Source organism: Camelus bactrianus, chromosome 30 (genome assembly GCF_048773025.1).
Source record: "Camelus bactrianus isolate YW-2024 breed Bactrian camel chromosome 30, ASM4877302v1, whole genome shotgun sequence".
Taxonomy (NCBI): domain Eukaryota; kingdom Metazoa; phylum Chordata; class Mammalia; order Artiodactyla; family Camelidae; genus Camelus; species Camelus bactrianus.
This window is the reverse complement of record NC_133568.1, coordinates 7,684,128-7,706,669: the sequence shown is the minus strand read 5'-3', so window position 1 is coordinate 7,706,669 and position 22,542 is coordinate 7,684,128. Positions and strand designations below refer to the sequence as shown.

The 22,542-nt window shown below is 43.0% G+C and overlaps 1 protein-coding gene across 6 annotated transcripts in view; it reads right to left on the bottom strand.

Annotated features, from left to right (window-relative positions):
• The window catches only part of SLC14A2 (solute carrier family 14 member 2), a 429,661-nt gene extending 407,563 nt beyond the window's left edge, over positions 1-22,098 (bottom strand). For 2 of the 6 annotated variants that reach the window (XM_045521419.2, XM_045521418.2), the window contains exons 1-2: positions 21,716-22,083; positions 12,329-12,460 (exon numbers count right to left, since the gene is read on the bottom strand). The gene's annotated coding sequence lies outside the window, so the exon portion shown is untranslated. Of the gene's footprint in view, positions 1-12,328; positions 12,461-21,715 lie in introns of all 6 variants that reach the window. The other 4 variants (XM_045521425.2, XM_045521422.2, XM_045521421.2 and 1 more) reach the window with 4 other exon arrangements.
• Positions 22,099-22,542: the final 444 nt, after the last annotated feature.

Genomic DNA, 22,542 nt, shown 5'->3' with positions numbered 1-22,542 from the left:
TTTCTTCCCTGCTGGACAGAGACAGACAGTACTGGCACAGCGTGCCTCCTTTCCACCTTCCTGCCTTGAACACAGATGTGATGTCTGGAGGTGTGCGGCCTTCTTGTGACAAGGAGGTGACGGGCATGCAGAAAGGGCGCGGGAACAGCGCCCTCCCACTGAACTGCTGACTGAGCACCAGCAGCCACCTGCCTTCAGACTCTCATTAGGAGAGAAAAATCAAGTCCTGTTTAAGTCACCATAACTCAGGTTTTTTATTACTTGTAATTGAAAGTAATCTCAACAGGTGTAACCACCCTCATCCGCCTTCCCTAAGCAATTCAACCTGAGAGGCAATGAATACAGTGGTTACAAACTGGGGCTCCGGAGCCAGCTTTAACTTTGAGCCCCAGCCTATCACTGACTTAGCCTGTGACCTTGGGCAAGTCATCTAACTGCTATAAGCTTCATCTTGCTGACCCATACTATGGTAGTTACAGCTGTATGTGCTTCACATAAGTTCTCAGTGAGATAGTGCATGGAAACTACTTAAAACCCGGGCTGACAGTTTCACATCAAATAACACTGATTTTCCCAGGGGAGAAGCTACTGTCATCCCCCAGGGCGCACTGGGGACCGAGATCCCTGGACTCGTCCCGCATGCCACGGCGGAGCCCACTCCTCCGGCTCTTGGAGCCCCACGGCGGACTCTGTACTGGGAGGAGAATCCAGAGCGGTCACCCCGCCACCTGCCCTGGCCTGCTCCTCAGGGGTCCCCACTCTGGAGCTTGAGCTGGACTTGGCTGTGATAAGTTCTCATGGTTCCTATTCGGCTCCCTAAGCTCATCAGGGACCTCATCCTACTTTACCCCCCAGCTTCCTTGAAGGAGGAACTTGCAACAGAGAGAGGGGAAGAAGAGAGTGATGAGATGGTTTTCCACGTCCCACCTTCCCGGGGACCCGAGACGCTCTGCTTGTTGCCATGGCACTGGGTTCCCGGACATCACTGCTCCGCACGGCAGCTGCTTGGTCTCCCTGGCACTTCGAAGCTGGGAAAAATAAATCATTCAAAGAGTCTTCTTCCCCCTTGGGAACTAGGAATTACGCTGAAACTTTATTATTACTTGAAATAAACAAATTACTCCCTTGAGGCCAGATGAAAACATGCTCTTATTTAACTGCTTAAAGGAGGAAAGCAATCGGAGAGTAAAATCAAAGGTGCCCAAATGCATTGAAGTGACTCCTCAGAAGCTGACATAATGGCAATTTGTGTTTACATTCTGCTTCTCATCAAAGGAGAATTACACAAAGGCCCCGTTTCCCCAGAGTTGCCCTGTGGAGCATGACTCCAAAGCAGAAGAGCCCAGAGCCTTGGGGGGTCTGCCAGGCTCCAAAGCCCAGCCTCCGGCTCTGACCATGGCGGTGACCTCCTGTCTCTGGGTCTCAAGGCTGGCTTAGTTTCAGAGCCCTTCTGGGAGCTGTGAAGGGGCATCTCTGTCCCCACTGGTCAGTGGAAAGAGAGTGGCTGCCTCCCGTGTAAGGACTCCTAGTGGAGACGGGTCATGGAAGCCTAATAGGGAGCTGATCACACACACACACACACACACACACACACACACACACACACACACACTATGGAAGCTATTGGCAGTGAGAGCCCATCTCTGGTGGGGTTTCCTCCCTGACTATCCATCAGCAAAGACATGGATTTCTGACTGTATGTGCTTTTCCACAAGTGTTCACGCATGCGGGACAGTGATAAAAAAACTTCTTTCTGGTAGTCTAGATAGGAGACAAGACATATGCATATATATTGAAAAAGTAAAACACCTATCGAAGGACCCTCTTAGATTTGTTTTTGCATCCACAGTGCTTGTAGGGGTTAAGGTCAATGAAATAACTGTACAGGTGAACTGATGAAAGACGAGGGCAGGTCAGTCAGATGGTGAATGGAAGCTTCCAGGTAGGAGTGATCGCTCGTTGTCTGGGGAGCTGGATGGGATTTCGCTCCTCAATCACAAAAACAGTTTAAAAATAGAGCTACCATTCATTGAAAGTTCACTCTTTGCCTGGTACTGTTGCAGAATTTAATATGTTTTTGAAAGAATAGTCTTTACCATGACACCTCTCATAGCATCATTTTACAGATGAGGAAACTGAGGTTCAGAGAAGTTGTGACTTGTCCGTGGACTTGGTAAGGCCAAGGTTGGAGCCCAGCTCTAACTGGCTGCAAATCCATGCTCCTCCTCGGTTCTTCTTATGTCCCTCCACCCATGGTCCTGCCTCCTCTTTCTACCATAATGTCCACATCCAAACTTGTTGCCTGAAAATTGCACACTTGAAATACTTTCTTCCTCATTTACTTAGCAAAAATTCCATCTTTTCTTCAAAACCCAATCCCACCCCCAAATCTTCCAGTATCCAGAAAAGGTCCCAGCATGGCCATCAGCTAAACACTCCATCAAGGAAGACAGGGCAGGGATCCCACACTGATCGATGAAGGTTTGGACAGTCTGTGTAATGGCAAATGCCACTGGTTGCAGGGCTGTTTCTCATCCTGAAATTTGCTCCTTTGTGACCTCACACGCCCAGCAATTGTGAGCTCCCTGCAGTCAGAGGCCAGGGTCTAAGTCCCTAAGTCTAAACTCCATCACCTGCCACATCTGTGACCTTGGGCGGGTCACTGAGCATCACTAAGCATTGTTTTCCTCATTTGGAAAAATGAGGATAATAATATAGAGCCCACCTGACAGTGGTGCTGGAAGGGCGTGGCTGAAGGGCACTGTAAAAGCTGTAGTACTGCTGGGCATGATCGTCAGCCAGGAGGAGGGGAGATGGCAGCCTCCAGATGCTCCGCATGCAGTGCTGGCTTTGGTGGGGTGGCTGAGGCCCTGTATGAGACTGAGAGGGAGGTCAAGGGTTTGGGGAGCATCACTGGGGAATGCCGGGGTAGACAAATGGGGAAACCATCTTGCACCGTTTAAGCCCCATAAGTGTCTGCTTCCCATGAGCAGGACCAAATCCTGGGAAGGCTGATCTCCAGAAGGTAACATACAAAGTGTCAAGCAGTAAGATAAAAATGGTTGGGTGTATTTAAAGGGATAGTGTGCAATGATATTCAGAAGGGCAGGTGATGACCTCTGCAGGCCTGAGTGTCTCTGTCTGGGATAAGCATTCCCCTTTCCCATCTCTCTTGCTCACAGGCCCCCTCCAGCTGCCCAACCCCCATTCTCCATGACCTCACCCCACCCCCGTCTTTGTCTATGTTAATCACAATCAGCCTCACAAGCCCAGTTGAAATCCCCCCATTTTGGGGAGCCTTTCTCCCCACTGCAGTCCAAATGTGCCCTCCCCTCCTGGGTCCCCAAAGCAGAGCTCTCTGTGTCTCTGACATGTCAGTTTCAGTCATGGTGACCTGGCACTAATACGCCATTGTTCACGTTAAGCCTTGATGACTAGCCTGCGGCTTTTCATGGACAGGACCCGGGCCAAACACGGACTTTTGCATTCCCAAACTGAGGTCAGCCCTAAGGCCAGATGGAGCTGACAGCCAGTTTTCAAGATACATACTTGTTGGACAGAAAGATAGGTAGCACCCAGCTGACCTGGCAAGGCCTTCAACGTTCACAGAGGAGAAATCCTTTCATTTGCAATAAGTGAGTAAACTGAGAACCAAAGAGGGGAGGTTCCTAGTCCAGGCTCACAGTTCACATCCGAGCCCTGACTAGCGTCTCTCTACTCAGGCTGTGGGAAGTGCTAAGCTTTGTAAGAGAAATCGAACCTAATTATTCTATCTTCTCCCCTGTCCCTGTCATACCTTTATCTTAATGGAAGTTCGGAGCTTTACTGTTTCACTGGGAAAACAGGAGGAGACACAGGATCACGTCTGACCCACTGTGGGCCTTTCGAACCGCTTATTCTGAAGACACGGACTGTCCAGCCTCCACTTTCACATTTCGCTGCACCGCGCTGAAATATGTACCCGGCGCGTCCCCAAGCCGCCGCCTCAAGCCTTGCATTCCTTCCCTGCGTCTCGCTTCCCTTGACTAGGCTTCTCCGCCCAGGACTTATCTTTAAGGTCACTGCGTGTGTGAAGTCTGACCCCCCCCTAGAACTCTGTCAGGTGTCCCCAAGAGCTGCCTCAGCGCCCTGCAGTTTCCCTGATCAGAGTTAGATGAAATCCCCGTTCAGAGTCCTGTTGACGTGGCACTGGAATTTCCCTGCTTCTTTGGCTGTGTTTGACTCCCCCAAAGATGCACTGGAGCGCCTGTTTGGGTCTCACTTCCCCTCGCGGGAGGTTCTTTTGGGACAACTCCTCCCTTCCCCATCGCAGTTCCTCCTGAAGTATGCTCCAGGTGAGGGCTGCCATCGAGGTGAAATCTCACCTCCCTGGCTGCGGTGACTGACCGGCAACGGGCGCTTCCTGAGTGTGAGCCAATCAAAGCGCCTCACTGCCACGACCGCTCTGATTGGTTCACGGAAAACCGCCTGCTGCAGGGAGGCCAATGAGTGGCTTCCTCCAGGATGCTGCGAGCTCAGGCTGGGAAAAGGGGAACCACTTTTCCTCTCCAGCAATGCACTAAAGATGAGAGGCCTGCAGTGCAGGAGGCCATGGCCCCCTCCTACGGAGAAGCCATTCTGGAATGATGAGGCCGGCTGAGAGAGAGGAGCCAAGACAGCATTTACAGGAACAGACTCCGGGCCGTGTTTAAGCCCTCATTTTTCCAGTCCAGCTCTCACCCCACCAGTTAGAAGATTTGATCCCATGACCGTGCTTTGGGGCTGAATTGTGCCGCTTCCCAAATTCACGTGTTGAATCTCTAACACCCAGGACCTCAAAATGTGACTGTATTTAATGACAGGGCCTTTACAGAGGCAATTACGTTAACATAAGTGTGCTACAAAGAGCCCTAATTCAATGTGACTGACGTCTTTATAAGAAAAGGAACTCCAGACACACTAAGAGACACCACCAGGGATCCCCAAGGACAGACGGAAGACCATGTGAGGACACAGAGGGAAGGCAGCCACCTGCCAGCCAAGGATGAAGGCCTCAGAAAGGAAACACACCTACTGATGCCTTGATCGTGGACTCCTAGCCTCCAGGACTGTGAGAAAATAGGTTTCTGCCATTTAAGCCACCTAGTCTGTGGCATTTGCTATGGCGGCCCTAGCAAATGTATCCAGGTCCCAACGTCCCTTTTTGTTCCGATGGGTTGATGATCAGTTTCTAAGTCTTGTCATTCAAAGGGAACCAATGCGAGCCTTCAGATGTCTTCAGCAGATGTAATAGTGATTGTCCTCCAAATACCTTCATGACCAAGGCCCAAGGTCTGTGACATCAGGGAGTCAGATCAGGTTACCCAGGTAACTCATTTATGGACCCAGGTCAAGCCTAAATCAGATCAATTTAAAACTCTGTCGCAGTTTAATGAATTAATAGCTGCCTGAAACATTTTGTTTGATAAACAACTTTTCCCCTTAACAGAATTCCGGAAACTAGGACGGGGCATGGACAAAACTGACCTTCAGTCTGTGAGTAATAACTATCTGGACACCTCTGGTTGCCCCGAAGACTTGGCATTTCTTTCCAAAACCTCAGGGAAACTCCCCTGCAAGATAAACCTAGTGTACGTGGTGACTTTAAATACAACTGGGTGACACTTCCTTCTTGGGGCACTTTTCCGACTTCCAAATGAGCTACTTGCTTACCACCAGGAGTGAGTTTTCCCCCAGCTCGGTTAAGAATGGCTTTACCCGGTAAAGACTAGCATCACTCATTTCTTTTCTTTCTTTTTTTTTTTTTTTTTTTACCACCATTCACACACCAAATGTCCACTACATGCCTACAAAGTAACCTGACCACATTAACTTAGCCTCCTGCAGAACAGCTATCACTGAGCTAAGATTCAGAGGCTCACCCTTAGATGCGTGTCAGCCCTGGGGACTTCTTGAAAGCTATTTATACTTGACTGTGTGTTGGTGGTTTTTGCCCCTGCGCCCCGTCCATATATATTGCTGCCCAATCCATTTCATTGTAGGGATGCTTTCCCTCCAAAAACAGAGTCTCTGAATGTATTTTCCTGCCTCCCCATCCCTTGTTTAAAAGTAAACTAAACATGTTTACTCAGGAAAATTCAGAAAACAGAGGTTCAAAACAATGAGAAAATTTGTCAGGTTGTGAAAAGTCTTCAGTAGCTGGCATCTGAGGATCTCAGAGTCATGAGAACAGAGAACTGATTATTTTTAAATTCTCTTTGCTCTTTTTCATATGTGTCTTTTCCCATGAGTCTCACAGTGCTCCCTTAATATTTCATCCAAAGCTTTGATAATTCCCTTCCACCTTTCACCTCTTTTCCTTCCAAACTAGATTCTACCACTTGGGGAAACCTCAGCTAAAACTCAGTTCTTTATGGTGAAACTGTTTCTAACAAAAAACTTTACTGCCTTCACTTACTTCTTGCTTCACAGATCAGAAGACTATAAGAAAACATTGATTTAAACAACCTTTTGCTTAAATAAATTTGTATATATTAACTTAAAGAAATAAATTTATTTAAGTAGCATTGCCATGTCTTCCAGGAAAATGCAGACACAAAATATTAAAATTGTTTACTATGTCTGTCTCTCAATGTGCTTTATGTGGACACAAGATGAATTCTTGAGTTTAGCTAAAGGATTTTTTTTAAACAAGTGACAAATGAATTAGCTGGCTATGAATCTAAGTGCTTTTGTCCTAATTATGGGGAAATAGAGGACAATTTATTTGCCCATGTGTCACAGTACATTCAACTCAAGGCTCTGAGAGAACCTGCTTTTTCACTTTTTTAGATGCTTACTTTTGTTACCTTCTTAAAGATTTTACCTTGTTTTAATCAAGAACATTTGAAGCATTACCGAAATAATGACTAAAAACATGATCCCGGGTTCAGATGTGCTTGGAAAATGCTCAATAAAATAAGTTAAGCATGGGATTTTTTGCCTGTTTATTTTGTTTGTTTAGCAGCAAGACTTCTCAGGGGTTTGAATGTGCTTGCGTACCCGGACATCCTACCAGGGTGCCCCCGGAAGCAGTGCTCACAAATTTGAACCCCACCCCCACCCCCACCCCATTTTTGTGCAAAGGATCTTTCAGAATTATTGGTCTGGGGAATGTCAGTTTGATGTCTCTAGCCACTTCAATGACTCAGAAAAGAAAGAAACCTTAAAGGCATAAAATACAAACATTTAAAATTTTTCTTTTGAAAATCTAAGCTCCTACTCTACTTGACCTTAAAAATACTATTAACTGTCTTGGAAGAAGTGCTATTTCTGGTGATATCTCAAGGTATAGTCTTCTTAGAAAGGACTGTATTTAAGCCCTTGGATCAAAAAGTCAAGTATTTCATAATATAAAGAGAATCAAGTCACCAAAAAAATACCCAGAGATGTATATAAACACCCATTGGGTGGTACTGAGCATTTCATCTTCACAGAGATTGGGGTAATGAGTACACAAAATGTGGTCTATATGTGCAATGGAATAGTACTCAGCCTTAAAAAAGAAGGAAATTCTGACACACACTACAGCATGGATGAACCTTGGTTGCATTACGCAAAGTGAAAGAATGCAGTCAAAGAAAGACAAATACTATATGATTCCACTTATATGAGGTACCCAATATAGTCAAATTCAGAGACAGAAAATAGAATGGTGGTTGCCAGGAGCTTGAGGGGAGGAGGGAATGAGGAGTCACAGTCTAATGAACACAGAGTTTTAATTTAGGCAGATGAACAAGTTTGGAGATGGATTGTGGTAATGGTTGCACAACAATGTGAATACACTCAAAGCCAATAACCTGTTCACTTAAAAGGGGTCAAAATGGTAAATTTCATGCTATGTATATTTTAGCACAATAAAAAAATAACAAGTTGATGTGACCACCAGGGGGAAATCCCATAGACAAGAAAGGTGGGACATCGAGAAGGGAAAAGAGTAGCTGATATTAAAGAATATTGCAAGTAAATCTCTTCAGATTTTTAAAAACATTTTTCTTTAATACAGGAGGTAAAGCTGCACAGCTGTTAAGAAAGAGAGAGCTAAGGGAAGAAGAATTTTAAAATCTTAAGTTTCTAACACATCACCTTTTAAATGTCTACGTGGTCCCAGTGTGTTCCAGCATATTATAGATACAAATTTTAGATACAATATTATATTTTATTATATTATAGATACAAATACATATTATAGATTATAGATACAATATTATTGTATCTATATTGTATATTATAGATACAAATACAGAGGGTTTTTAACCCCTGTCCTCAAGTAATTTACAATCTTATGGTAAGATACACCCATGAGTCACTTGGAGGCAATGAAACCTGTGCTAGGAGGTATCAATGCAGAGCTCCAGAAGCACGTGGGAAGAGGATGCTAAGTGTGATTGAAAAGCCATCCCCTGTTTTCCACACCTACCCTACTTCTTTCATCCTTAGGATCCAAACCAAGCTCCACTGCCTCTGGGGAGCCGTCCTCATCATCCTAACCCACTGTGGTCCAACTTCTTACGCTTTCTACAGTCATGCTGTAGTAACTATCCAGAGCCTTGCCCTTTTCCCTCAATGGGTTTAGGTAGACATTGTAACATGGCTAATACATATTTTTATGTATTTTCACATATGCCCCCTGTTTGGTTAGAGGCATTCGTTACCAAGGTGGCTGGGAGAAGTCTTATAAGGACAAGTCTGAGAGAGAGAGAGCTCTGATTCTGTGCTATGTGTACATTGCCCAAGAGGCCCCCGAGCTCCCAGATGCCCTGTTGGGGGTGGATGCAGGGGTGGGAGTGGACACAGAGGCACTGAGACCTACAACACTGGTTCAGGAGTGAAGAATAAACAATGCAGGGACCTCTCCAACGTGGAAGTATCTGGTAACTTTGTATTTTGATGGTGTGAGCAATAGCACAAGACCCACAGACGCCAGATGAGAGTAGTCATAGTGGGCAGATGCCAACACAAAGTGCTCAGGAGCCAGACCAGACCAGCCTCCCTCTGGTGTCCTGCAGGGACCACCACATGCAGAGCAGCACTGCCAACCCTCAAAGGACATGTACGCTTTCCCTGGATACATCCAACCATCTTAGGAAGGGACAGAGAGATGCTTCCTGTGAAAGGGAGCCTCCCTGACTGAGCATTTATACCTGGATATTTGTCCAAATTACACCTAAGATGCTGCTCTAGAATGAGAAAGTTTGGACTGTCTTTCATTAGGAAATGTAAATCCAGTCTGCCACTATTGATAGGATGAAGGTGAAGAGGCACAGAAAAGAACTTGATTCTTTCACTTTTTGACCCATTTAACTTCCTGAGTACGTAAATTTTCATCCCTTCCCCCGTTAAACACAGCAAGGAGACCTGCGGAACGTTCTAGCTGGTGTGTGCAACAGGGAGCCCTCAGTAAACGCTGTGTGAAGAAACAAAAGCAAGGAAATATGGATTTCATCTTTTCCTTGCCTCTCATTCCACCAACGTCAAGATAAATTCTAAAACAGATTTTTTAAAAATAACGTAAATCACAGCGAGCACTCTGGAAAGTGAAAGGTATTAAGGAAGTCACAGGGCTTAGCCCTTAGAATATTAGGACTGCTGGCCACAGACAGTCTTCCTGCCAAGCTTTCTGTCAATAAGCTGAAGTAAATATCTATCTGGACCAGTGAAGTCCCACAAAAGTAATAAGCAAAGTTTTCAATCTTCAGCAATGTTTGAACATCTCTCTGTTATACAGGAAAGACCCTGGAGCTGCTCATAAATGGATATTTCCCTTCGGAATTAACAACCTCTCCAAGGTCAAACTTGAGTTTTTCTGAAGATTCCAGAGGCTACAGAAAGCCACTCTTTTTTTTCCCCCCAGTCTATTACCTTCAAAGTCACTTTGCTTTAAGAGTTCTTTGAATATGCCTTTTTCTGAATGGAGCTTTTAGCAGGGAAGAAACTAGGACAAATTCTGGACAAAGCAAAAGACAATCTTAAAAGTTGGCAGCCAGGCCAGGTAAGTCTTAATGAGAACGTTAACAGACTGGCTGGCTTCTCCTTGCTGTATATGGCGAGGTGTACAAGGCTGTTAACAATAGAACTCTGCAAAAAGCATCGTGGAAAGCAGGTGCATATTGATTCTCATCTTAAGCTCATCAATAATTAATAAGGCAAATGTTATTTAAAGATACAGGCAGGGGGAGGGTATAGCTCAAGTGGTAGAGTGCGTGCTTAGCATGCATGAGGTCCCAGGTTCAATCCCAAATACCTTCATTAAAAAAGTAATTAAGTAAACCTAATTACCCCTCTAAAAATGAAGCAAAGTAAAATAAAAATACATGAAAACAGTCTTTAAAAGAAATGTTATTTCTGAAAAAAAAAGATAGAGGCATTACTGTTTTGTTTTTTTTTAAACCTGGCACAATTGTATTCAGAAACTCACTATATTCAGTATCCTATAAAAATATCCTTCTCTTCTTTATGAGACCAGTCAGATTTCATCTCATTCATGAAAACTTTCCAGGCTAGTCCAGTCCACCCCAATCACTCCCTTCTCTGAACTCCAAGAGCATTTATTGCCTGTAGCACTCACTGGGCATAAGCCATTAGGTATCTTTTTTTATTATTGTTATTTTTAAACAAGCATGGTCTAATAGATAATAAAATCCTCCAGGGTAGGGATCACAGTAAATGCATCTTATCCCTGGTACCTAGCCTGGAGCCTTACCCACAGCCCATAAAGGTTCAATAAATTTTTGTCGTTAATGGATACATTGTAGATGCATCTGGATAAACACAATACAGGAAAAGTGCGGATCATCATCTAATGAACATGCAGCCAAGAAATCAATACGAGAGCGCTGTCTGAGCACCAAGTGAGAGACAAAGCAGTGCCCTTCTCCCTGCCCCAACATCCAGCCGCGTGATGGATTACGTTACATGAAATTATCGATAAAGACCGATGTAGACACAACGACTTCAAAACAGTACTAAGAAATATTAGATACACAATGTAACATTACAACAAAGGCAGCAGAACCGAGAGGCAGCACCTGGAGAAACAGATTCAGATGATGAAGACCTCTTTGCAGATAAGTAACTTCAAGCATGATGAAAAACATGGTGCTTTCCTTTCCTCCTTCTCTATCTCCTCAGCCCAGAGACTGAGATGCTGATCATCTCACAAGATATGTCAAATGAGCATCATTTGCCCTTAAACAAAGGAACAGGAAGGCAACCTTGGGCATTCAACCTTCACCAAAACAAAGTCAACCATCTCAAATGGATTATGTTCTCACAATGTGCGTCAGGGCAAATAAATTCATACAATTCTCATTTATATACATGAAGAGAGTAGGAAAATCTACTTATCTCTGGTCCAAATTTCTGTCTTCTTCCATGGGATCTGACTCATTCGCTGAGAGTAGAAAGTTGGGCCAAATCTCATCCAGCAGTGAACCTCATCTTGCCTTTCTATTTCACCCTTGTTGCCGCTTTCCCCACTAACAACCTTTCTTTTATCCTAGAGGTGGGGGACCCTTAGGCAGAAGGCCACCATTTTTATCGAACCTATAGGTAACATTCTCAGCAACAGCATTGGTCTAACTGATGTGAAGAAGTGAAAAAAATCCACCAGACCAATCCGAATGTGCCTGGTCCCGAAGCCAAGATCTGGGGCAAAGGAGGAGCAAGGGGGGACCACGAGCTGATACCCCTCCCCTGGCCCAACTTGTATGCGCTTTGTTGTTCTTTGAACGCCCAAAATAGGATAATAATTTAACTGATCACTTCAAGGGAACATCGATAGTGGTGTGACTAATTTATAATAGTGTTTCCTAGTTCTTCGGCTTAAATAACCAACAAGATTTGAGCTACTGCATTCGCTCCTCATTTCATCCATCACCATGTTTCTCAGTCGCTTTTAAACTTTTGAATGGACTAAAGAACTTGCCAAATGAATTGGCTACACAGATACAGCTCTAATGATCTGGTTTGTCTCCACTATTATTAATTTTTTGATGCATTAAATCCACTAGCTAAAGGAAATGAGGATTGAATTCCTTAGGTTAAATGGTATATAGCAGTAAGAATTTCTATAAATAACCTGGCTTCCATCATAATCAAATGAAGACTTAAATCATCTCATCTCTTTGAAACAATTGGTCTGTGGTATCTTTTTGTGGGCCAAAGTTTTCATTGAAATAAAAAATTAAAGATATATACATATTTACAAAGTAACACTGAATTTAGTAATGGAGGAGCCCTTCATTACAGGATATAGACTTTTCCTTCTAGATCCTGAAGACATGGACTTAGAAATGGTTCATGTACTCACGGTCATTAATGTCCTGTTGGCGCAGTGGGTTGAGGTGCTCCAAGCCTTTTCCTTGTCTATTGGTAGAGATGGGGATATTTCAATGAGAGGCACTCACGTCCAGAAATGCCCAGGAAGAGAGCTGGAAAGGACCTAGACAGAAGCACAGAGGAACTCCTGTAAGCACAGCTGTTTCTTAGGATGATGAAGGCAGCCTGCAAAATGGTGAGTCGGGGCAGTGGTCAGCGCCTGGAGACACTAGGGGGCGGAAGGTGGGATTCTCCACTAGACGGAGCTAGGACACATCTGTGGCACCCGTGGGTACCATTACCAGGGCAGAGCAGGGAGATGGAATCGGCTCTTACCCCTCCGTAGGCAAGAGTATATGGATTAAAGCGGGTATATGTGAGTATTTCCTGCCTCCCTATGTTTGAGCCTACACTGAAGATATTCCTGGGGTGGCACATACGTGTGTTCTTAAGAGTATGATTGCATATTGGGTATGGATGTGTGTGTGTGAACATACACACACATGTATGTTAGATTAGATATAGGTATAGCTACAGTTTGTGGGCCATTATTACAATAAATGGAAGTCATGTTGGGGGAAGGAACCTCGCTTCTGTTGAGTGTGTACAGTGTTCCGGGCCTTTTCATATGCCTTCTCATCTAACTTCCACAATAGCTGTGAAAGGTGGCTGTATTACAGCCATGTTTACCAAAGAGGAAATCTGATGACCCTCACACAGGTTAAGGAACGCACCCAAGATCGCACAGCTGGGAAGTTACCCGGATTAGAAACCGGTTCTGCTGAGCTTCAAAAATCCTAATTCAGTCTTCAAAACCATAGCACACTCACACTTCACATCACAAAGCCTTGCAACAGCTTCTCACAATGTGCAAACTGACTCCAGGGAATACGGTTTGTGGTATGTTTGCACAAACAGTACTGACATGTGCATTATACAAAATTAAAATAACATATATGCAAAAGTTGGATTTCTTTTTGAATGCAAATATATATAAAAAGTTAAATAAATGCCACATTTCACTTTCCCCTTTTTCACCCCAAGATAATTATTGAAGAACCCCATCATAGGAAAATGCACAAGAATGAATTCCATTCTATGATTCAATTAAAATAAGTAATTTAAAAGAATATTAAACTTTTTTTTTTCAAGTGGATATATCAAATCCATATGCATACGTAATTGAATGCATTCACTATTTGCCACAAAATACATTAGCATTGGGGTAGCAATCCAAATTCCATTCACGTTGCCTCTTTCTGCTGCAGGAAAAGCCATTTCCACTGAGATGCTCGGAGCCCTCCTAAATTTGACCCACTCCGCTATGGTCCGTCGTCATTGAAGACTTTGTAGCCTTTGGGCACTAGCCTTTTGATTTTGTTTCTTGTTCAGAAAGTGTGTTGTTCTGTAAGTTGTGTTTTTGTGAGACAGATTCAAGAATGTAAGTACCTATTAAGCGTGTAACGCAGCGTCTGGCAAGTAGTCAGTGTGGAATAAAAGTCAGTGGTGGTGGTGACAATACCTGTAAGGGGAAGAAAGAAGAGGAAGTGGAGGAGGGAGACCTGAAGGAAGAGAAGGAGGCCAAGGAGGAGGGGACAAAATGTCAGAAAAAGTAGAGAAAGAGGAAACGACGAAGGTGGAGTTACAGAGAGCATTAAGGGACCAGAGTGGCAATGCCCTGCACCCTGCAAATTATTCTGTCCTTCACCTTAGACTTCATGCAGTTGTCCTTTTTCTTTCTTTCTTTTTTGGTTTAAGATTGGCTGCTGATCTGTAGGAAGAACACGCTGGGCACTGAGCCCCTGGCTGGGATTGTGGGACTGAGAAGGGGAGAAAGGCAGCATTTTCACCTTGTGCTCCAGACCCTTGGGAAATATGTTTGTTGTGTTGTGTGGTGACATAATAAAGGTTAACTTTAGCAATCTGGACCCAAATGGAAGATACAAAAGCTCCTTCCAGACAAGTCAAAGTGAAATAGATTTTCTTTGGTGTTTCCATTCCCTATAATAATACTTGAAAGAAGTCATATTTCAGGCAGAGCAGGGATAAAGAAAAATTTTCTCATTTACTTTTGAAAGGAAAATTCCATTTAGGAAATTTCCTGTGTAGATTTTTGTCATATCAAGCCTCAGTCTTTGTTTCTTTCCTTTGTTTTTGGGGAACCTTGGAAATTGAATTGATAATAAAATAATAGTAATAATAAAGATTAACATTTATTGAGCACTTATGATATGCAGAGCATGCTTTCCATGCTTTATATCACTTTATACTCAGTACAGTCAAATAAAGTAGGTACCGTGTTGCAGATGAGAAATATGAGGCTCAGAGAATTTAAATAATTTGGCTAAAGCCACATAGGTAGTAGGTGGTAGAACTAAAACTCAAACTATGGGCTAGCTGAAAATGAAGCCCTCTGTGGTCCACCAGGCTCTACTTACATAACCTGCGAGCTGCCTGCTTCACTGCCCAACACACAGTCTGTGTAAGACAATGCTCCTCTTGGCTTTTTTTAAGGAGTTCCTCCCCTTGGACTGTTACCACTTTAAATAAAGCTCTATTTTCATCAGTACACAGGTTGGGAGAATGTCCTATGTGGGGAGTGATACTAACTTTGATCTGGGCATCTGAAATATTCATTCTTTCCTGGATGTTTCTGCCTTGCAGCTCCTAGATCTTAGCGTAAAAGCTAAGCATCCTTCCCTGGGTTCAAGAAGCCATGAGACTCAGGGCAACAGTTGGAGTTTACCTACATGGATTATTTGGGGAGGTGAGATGTGCAGTGGTGAGGAGGAAGACGTCTGGGCTTTTCATACACCCCATACTGGGCACATTTATACTTACATGATCATGTGCTATATACAGATTTTATTTTTTAATTAAGGGAGAACCCCAATGCTTGACTTGCTCCCAGAAGATAATTTCCTGAGCTATCAGAAGACTATAGCAAATTGTATCAGGAGCACTGGGCATGTTACTAATTAGTTATTGCCTTAATAAGAGGACATGCCCTTCAACAAGAGCAGCTGAATGAACAACTCTCTCAACTTTTCCCCTACAGTCAGTCTCCTTGTATCTTCTTGACCCCCAAACTAGCATAGCAAGATGAGCGAGGAAATCAAGGCTCATTGATGTCCAAGGTCACATCTCTAGCCTACAAGTGAATTAGAACCTAGGTTTCTTATCTCCCAGTCAAAAACAATCTTTGATTCAAGGTGTTTCCACAAATAGTAAAAGATGCCTTGCTGGAATGAAGGAAGATCCCAATTAGTCAAAGGTGCTTAGGAAATTCAGCATTCTCTACCATCCTACAGAAATTTCAAATGTACATTTTGCATATGAGAGTTTCTCCTAAACCCTGCTGTACATTTTTAAGAGTTGGTTTTACCCACAAATTCTGTACGTGTTGATCACAGGTTTTCTTAAACATCTGTTAATATCCAGAGGCACTAGGATTTCTTAGACCCTCACAGCAATTCAGAGGGCGTTCTGGAAATGCTACTTACTAATAATTAAGGTATAAATAATCATGATAATAATTGCTTTATTGGCATTTCACGTTCATACTATTGAAGTACTGCCATATCTTCCTAACGTACCTCTCCCACCCCCATCTCTTCCTGTCTGATTTATCTTCCATGTATCTGCTTTCCCTAAATACACTCTCACCCTTTCATTCTACCATCTCCACAATGCACTACTCTGTATAAAATCCAACTTCTCAGCCTGAGATTTTATCCCCCCCTCTTTTTTTTTTGGCTATTATGAATAATGCTGCTATAGACATTCATGTACAAGTTTTTACATGGATTTATTTTTATTTGGAGGGGATTCATTTGTTATTTTTAGAGGAGTTACCAGTATTGAACCCGGGACTTTGTGCATGCTATGCATGTACTCTACCTCTTGAGCTAAACCCTTCCCCACACTTTCTCCTTCTCTCCAAGTACTTTCTCCGCTGCTCTCCAAGGCAAGCCCTCTGGTTTACATGACTGGCTTGCTCTCTGATCCCTAAGTAGGGCACACATTTCCTCTCTTCCCGCACCTTTGTGCTCTCCCCTCTTCCCATTTGTCCAGGTGTGTTTCTTAACAGATTGCGGGTGCCTTTGAGAGCAGAGGCGGTTACCTGCTCATCACTGTTTCCCTCACAGAACCTGGCCCCATGCCTTGTACCAGGGATCTTAGAGCATCTTCAGCTCCTGCACTGCCTCCTCCCAGCTCCCGTCTCTCAAACATGAATATCCACAACCAGGGTCACACTTGATGATCTGACACTCAGCAGCTCATGTGGTTTTATTTTTAAACTTCAACTATGGTGATAGTTTCCTTATTATAGAAGTTTAAAAAAAACATAAAAATCATTGCATTTGAAGGGAAAAGAGCAATGCCTATTTTAACTCTGTCTTTTCAAAAAAGATTGAAATTCTGGACCTACAAGCTCAAAGTTGGTGTGTTGGTTGAAAGAGTAGCTTCAGGTGCCCGTGAGCTTGTGTCAAGGATGTACGTGGCCTTCCTGGTAGTTACAGCTCTACCTTATGATGGACATAACTGTTTGCAGAGGGATCTGTGGATGTGAAGGCAGAGAGGCTGAAATGGGACCGACAGTCTACAGGCAAAAGATCTGGCCTTGGCTTCTGGTTTTATGGCTGACTTCTGAGTGACCTTGGGAAAAGTCACTTACCTTCCCTGGGCAGCATTTCCCATGACTGTAAAATAGGAAATCTAATATTTAAACTCATGGGTTACTGTGGGAATTAACTGCAGTAATTCCTATAAAAGGCCTTGTAAATCACAAGGGGTTCTGCAAATGTTAGCTATTATTAAGGAAGCATTTTGGGCATCTCCAGGTTTTTTTGTTGTTGTTGTTTGTCTTGGGTGACACCAGACATATTTCCAGCTGCCCTAGAATACTTTCTATTAGGAAACATTGAATTCTCTTAGCTCTGCTGTTCCAGTCCTAACTCTGTTCATGTTTACATGCAGCAGAGTCAGCTTCTTAACCAAAAATCCTTTTATTTATTGTTTGAAAACTGCTGTTCAAACTTTCATTAGGGACCCAAGGAAGTGTTATGGCTGAACTTGCCATCTTAGTTGCTTATTCCAATCTTGGGCTATCAACTATACACACACACACACACACACACACACCATCAGGTTTATTTTCCTTTCTTTCTTCCTTTCTTGTTTTTTTGATTCCTCCTACCTTTCTCTTTTCTCCTCTTCCTTTTTTTTCTTTGCTCCAGTGGGAATCTAGAAATAGTGACATCAGCAAATGGCACGTGAATCTTTGGCCAGAGCAACCTGATTTTATTTCTCCCCTGCCGAGACTGCTTGAAACATTTGCAAAGCCTCAACATTTTCTCCAGAGCACTCGCATAGGCTCTGGTAGGGGAAATGGACCTAACTGTGTGTTATTTACCAGCTAGGTCCCGGAGCAGACTATAATCTGCTTCATTACTGAGGAATATCCCTCAGGCATCTCATGGCCCATCGGGGAGATACGTTTTCTATGAGTTGATGGGATTTATTGACTCACTGGACCAGCGTGCTCTTGGAGTCCAAGTAAAGACCCTTAATTCCACAGTGGATTGAAAAGCCAACAGACTCTGCTTTCCTGCATATTCACAGTTTGTAGATTATTGATCTGATCATGAATCAACTCAGCCTCCTCTGGGTGTCCTTAGCTCTACGTACTTGCAAAGTCCCTTCACGAGGCCTGAGTCACAGAACAGCCCAAATCAGCACCTTCACAGCAGCTGCTTATGGTGTGCAACTGCTCAACATTATTTTTGCCTTGAAAGTGTAATGTTTCAGCCTTCCTTAAAACAGACCAAGTCAGGGAAAGTAATACCCCCTAGGAAATATGTGAATTGCCATAGACACACAATTAGAAATAAAAAAGGTCTATAAAAAGACAGTCATAGAATTTCCAAGCTGGAATAAAATGTAATAGAATTGTTTACAATTTATTGCACATTAAGGCTAGACTTGGAGGATTATGGACAAGAGTCCTTTTAAACTGAGAGATAGAGAATGTGTGTGTGTGTGTGTCTATGTGTCTGTACTGAGTTTTTTTTTTTTTTTTTTTTCCTGGAAGATCTTTGTTGAAGCTTGTTCAATCAAAGGCCCTCATATCACAGCCTCTCAGGAAAGCATGTTCTCTAGTGACTAACACGAGCCACACAAGAGCTACATTGACTAATTTTCAGGGAAGGTCAGAACTTGATCTCATCACCATCTGGTCTATTAGAAAAATTATCTTCTAGATTTCAATATAAAGATCAATTCTGTTTCAAAGGACCACTCTCTCGTGTATGCAGATGGAAAAACAGACTTTGCTCCTCATGGTCTTCCTGTCCCAAACCATCTTTCTACCTCCCACTCTTATTTTTTTCCTTTCTTAAAAATTTCATTTACTTTACTTTTTAATGCCATTCTCATGATATGATTCTTGTAGAGTAAACTACACATATTTCAGATGTACAATTTGATGAATTTTGATAGATGTATACACCCATGAAACCACCACCACAACCAAGATACCTAACATTTCCATCAATCCCCAAAAGGTGCAATTTTCCAATTTCCAATTTAACCCTTCCCACCTGCTTTAACACCTGGTAACCATAAGTTTGTTCTCTGTGTCTGTGAGTTTGTTTCTGTTATGTAGATAAGTTCATTTGTGTCCCTTTTTTTAGATTCCACATATGTCACCATTTTATTCTTTTTTATGGTTGAGTAGTATTCCATTATATATATGCCACTATGAAAGACAGTATAGAGATTCCTCAAAAAACTAAAAATAGTCTTACTATATGATCTAGCAATTCTACTCCTGGGCATGTATCCAGAGGAAAATATAATTTTAAAAGATACATGCACCCCAATGTTCACAGCAGCATTGTTTACAATAACCAAGTCATAGAAACAATCCAAATGTCCATTAACAGATGACTGGATAAAGAAGGTGTGGTAAGTTTATACAATGGAATACTACTTGGCTATAAAAAAATAAATTAATGTTATTTGAAGCAACATAGGTGGGCCTAGAGATGGTCATTCTAAGTGAAGTAAGACATAAAGAGAAAGAAAAATATCATGTGATACCCCTCATATGTGGAATCTAAAAAAAGGGACACAAATGAACTTATCTACAAAACAGAAACAGACTCATAGACATAGAGAACAAATTTATGGTTACCAGGGGTTAAAATGGGTGGGAAGGGATAAATCAGGAATTAGAAAATTGCACCTCTTGGGGATTGATGGAAATGTTAGCTATCTCAACTGTGGTGGTAGTTTCATGGGTGTACAGATCTGTCAAAATTCATCAAATTGTACATCTGAAACATACACAGTTTACTGTACAGGAACCAGACCACAATAAAGATGTTTAAAAAAAAAAGAACACTTCAGTCTACTCTTCACATCCACTGACTTCAAGTTTATGCAGCCTAAACTTGTGCTCATCATATCTAAGCCACTTCTGACTTGTCGATCTGAGGCTGTCACCCATCAGGAGATGGATAATACTGCTGATCTCTGACCTTCCAAGCTGCCTGACAGCTGGCGCTGTCTGGGGAAGTTCCAGCCCCCCTCCCCCCATCACCATTAAAATGCTGGTGTGCTGGGGGAAAGGATCTTGAGATGAGGTGGTCTCCATGCCCAGCACCCAGGTGGCAGCCCCCAGTTCTCACCTAGTTTCGTATCACGGTCAGGGCCATAACTGTGCCTCAGTGCCTCCACCTCCTGTCTTGGTACTCTGAGCACAGCTGAGGGAGTGCTACCCAAGACAAGTGCCTCTGCTCTCAGCAAACCAACCCCTGCTTGCCACTGCCCCTCATCTCAGAACACTTCCCTCTCATGCAAAATTAGTGTAGACAGATTGCAAGGCTGTGTGTGTGTGGGAGGGGGGTTAGAGCAAATAATTGGGTAGAGATGCTTTACTGGTAAAGTAGAGGTTGAAAAATTGGAAATAGCTTCTAATTCATGAAAATGTGTTGATTGAATTTGACTCACTGATATAAAATCACAGCTTACATATTCAGTAAAATTTCCCTTGGTATCAGCCATTTAATCTGCATGTAAGGCAATGCTATGTTGACTTTCTTTCTTGCAAAGGACAGTTAGCATTTGGAGTTTTAGTCATAATAAGTGCATAATATTCATCTTACTCTAGAGAGTGTTATTGATAAGACAAAATAAGAATACACACTTGCCATCATTGCTTTTAAACCCACCCTTACACAAAATCTAAACCCACCATCATAGAATGCCCTCAGAGGTCAGGAAACCCCAACCTTCCAACAGACCAGTCAAAAGGTTCCACCTTCAGCAGGGAGCGGTGCACAACTGCTCCGCAATCACAGCGCGGTGCCTGCGGAACAAACCGCCAGGTAGACCAGAAGGCTCCCACTCAACACCCATCCAGGGAGCCCAGACAGTTAGAACAGGTTTGGGAACTTCTTCCCACGTGCAGACAGAGCTGTAAATACGCCCTGTTGTTCCACAGACGAGAGCCTCAGGAGGCTGATATTCATTTGTCCCAAATAACTCATTTGAACGCTTGAGGAATTCCCTTTAGCTTTTTCATTAATACTCTAGAATAATATGCAGACAATTAGGTGACAGCATGCCATTTGTTTAAATATTATTAAATATACAACAAAGATCACACATTCTTTATGCATACAAGCCCTTTCAGGATAACGTATGTTCTCAACCCCAACCAAAAAAAAAATGAAGAAAAAAAAAGAATTATTAACATTCACTCTTCAAGCACTGTAAAACCAACTCTCAGATCGTGGCACTAAACCCTTGCGGCTCTGGCATCTACACAGGCTGGCTGGAGAATTCATGCACTATGGTGTTTGACACACTCATTCTCCCAGGTGAAATATGGCAGGAAAAGCTGCGTAATTTATTAGGCTCATATGGGAAGGCTGAATAATTAGATCGTCTCCTTGTACAAGGCTACATTTTATGATGATCTTTTTAACACTGTAATCTAAATTGAGGTTGGAGTTGAGGCGTGGAGGGGGAATGAAAGCAAACGAATTGGGAGATGCTCTGTATGAAATGGAAGCTGTGTAATTCTATGTGGTCAAAAGTAGGATTCCATCCTCAAAAAGTTTTCAGATCATCTGTATTATTGGTTAACAAGCACCTCAAATATTTTAATAGCAAGAAAGTGAGTATATATGTGTGTGTGTGTATATATACACACGTACACACACACATATACAATGTTGCATTTTTATTTTGGTGGGTGGGAAAGAAAATAAAAAGAAACCTAGAGGCTAATAATTTCCCCCATGAACAGGTAGAAAGAATTTCCAAATGTTAGCAAGCGGAGACAGTCAGAAAAAGAGATGTGCCTTACCCTGCAGTTCCTCCTGAGCCTTGAAATGATGGTTTTGAGAAAAATAGCCAACGTCACCAAAGAGACGACTCCAAATAAGAACTTAGGGTCCTTCTCAGGGGGTCCAGGTGAAGAAGGCCGCCAGTATGGAGGACACAGGGAGTCCCGGTGTTTGCTCACTTGACTCGCTCGGTGCTTCCTCTTTATCAGCACCGGAGCACTACAGTGGGTCGGTCATTCTAGGAGCACTTGCTTTTGAAGTGCCTCCCCTTGGACCGCTCTCATTAGCATCCCGTTCTCCTTCAATGGTCAAGTGATGCATGAGGATAGGGTGGTTTTCCCATCGGAGAATTTGCTTCTTATTAAGTAGCCAGGCAACCCATCTCAGGGGCCCCAGAGAGAACCATGGGGAGGTTATTCTTCCTGTGGCCACCATGGTTCTGCTTGGCCTCCCCTCTGCCACATTGTTTCCTCCTTTTTTTTCTTTACACATTACTGAGAGGTTAAATTTTTACAAATCTTATATTCATAAGACATTTTTGTCTTTGGGCTGATGGAAGATAAGGAAGGCTCGTGCACCTGGCCTCCTTAGACCAGGATGGAAAACTCCATTTGAGAAAATAATTTGCTGTCTTGAAGGTTGGTACAAGAGCCTACTTGACCATAAAATTCAGGCTGAAGAAGCAGGTTCAAAGAGAAAGGTTGAGAGAGAGATCTTTCCCGGAGGATCTGGTCACTTTGAGAAAGGACCAGACCAAAGTCAAATTCCATCACTGTGGTTATTTCTGAACTGAAGCAACTTAAAACTCAGGTGCCTAGAACTCCAGCTTTCATCACCCTTATTTCAA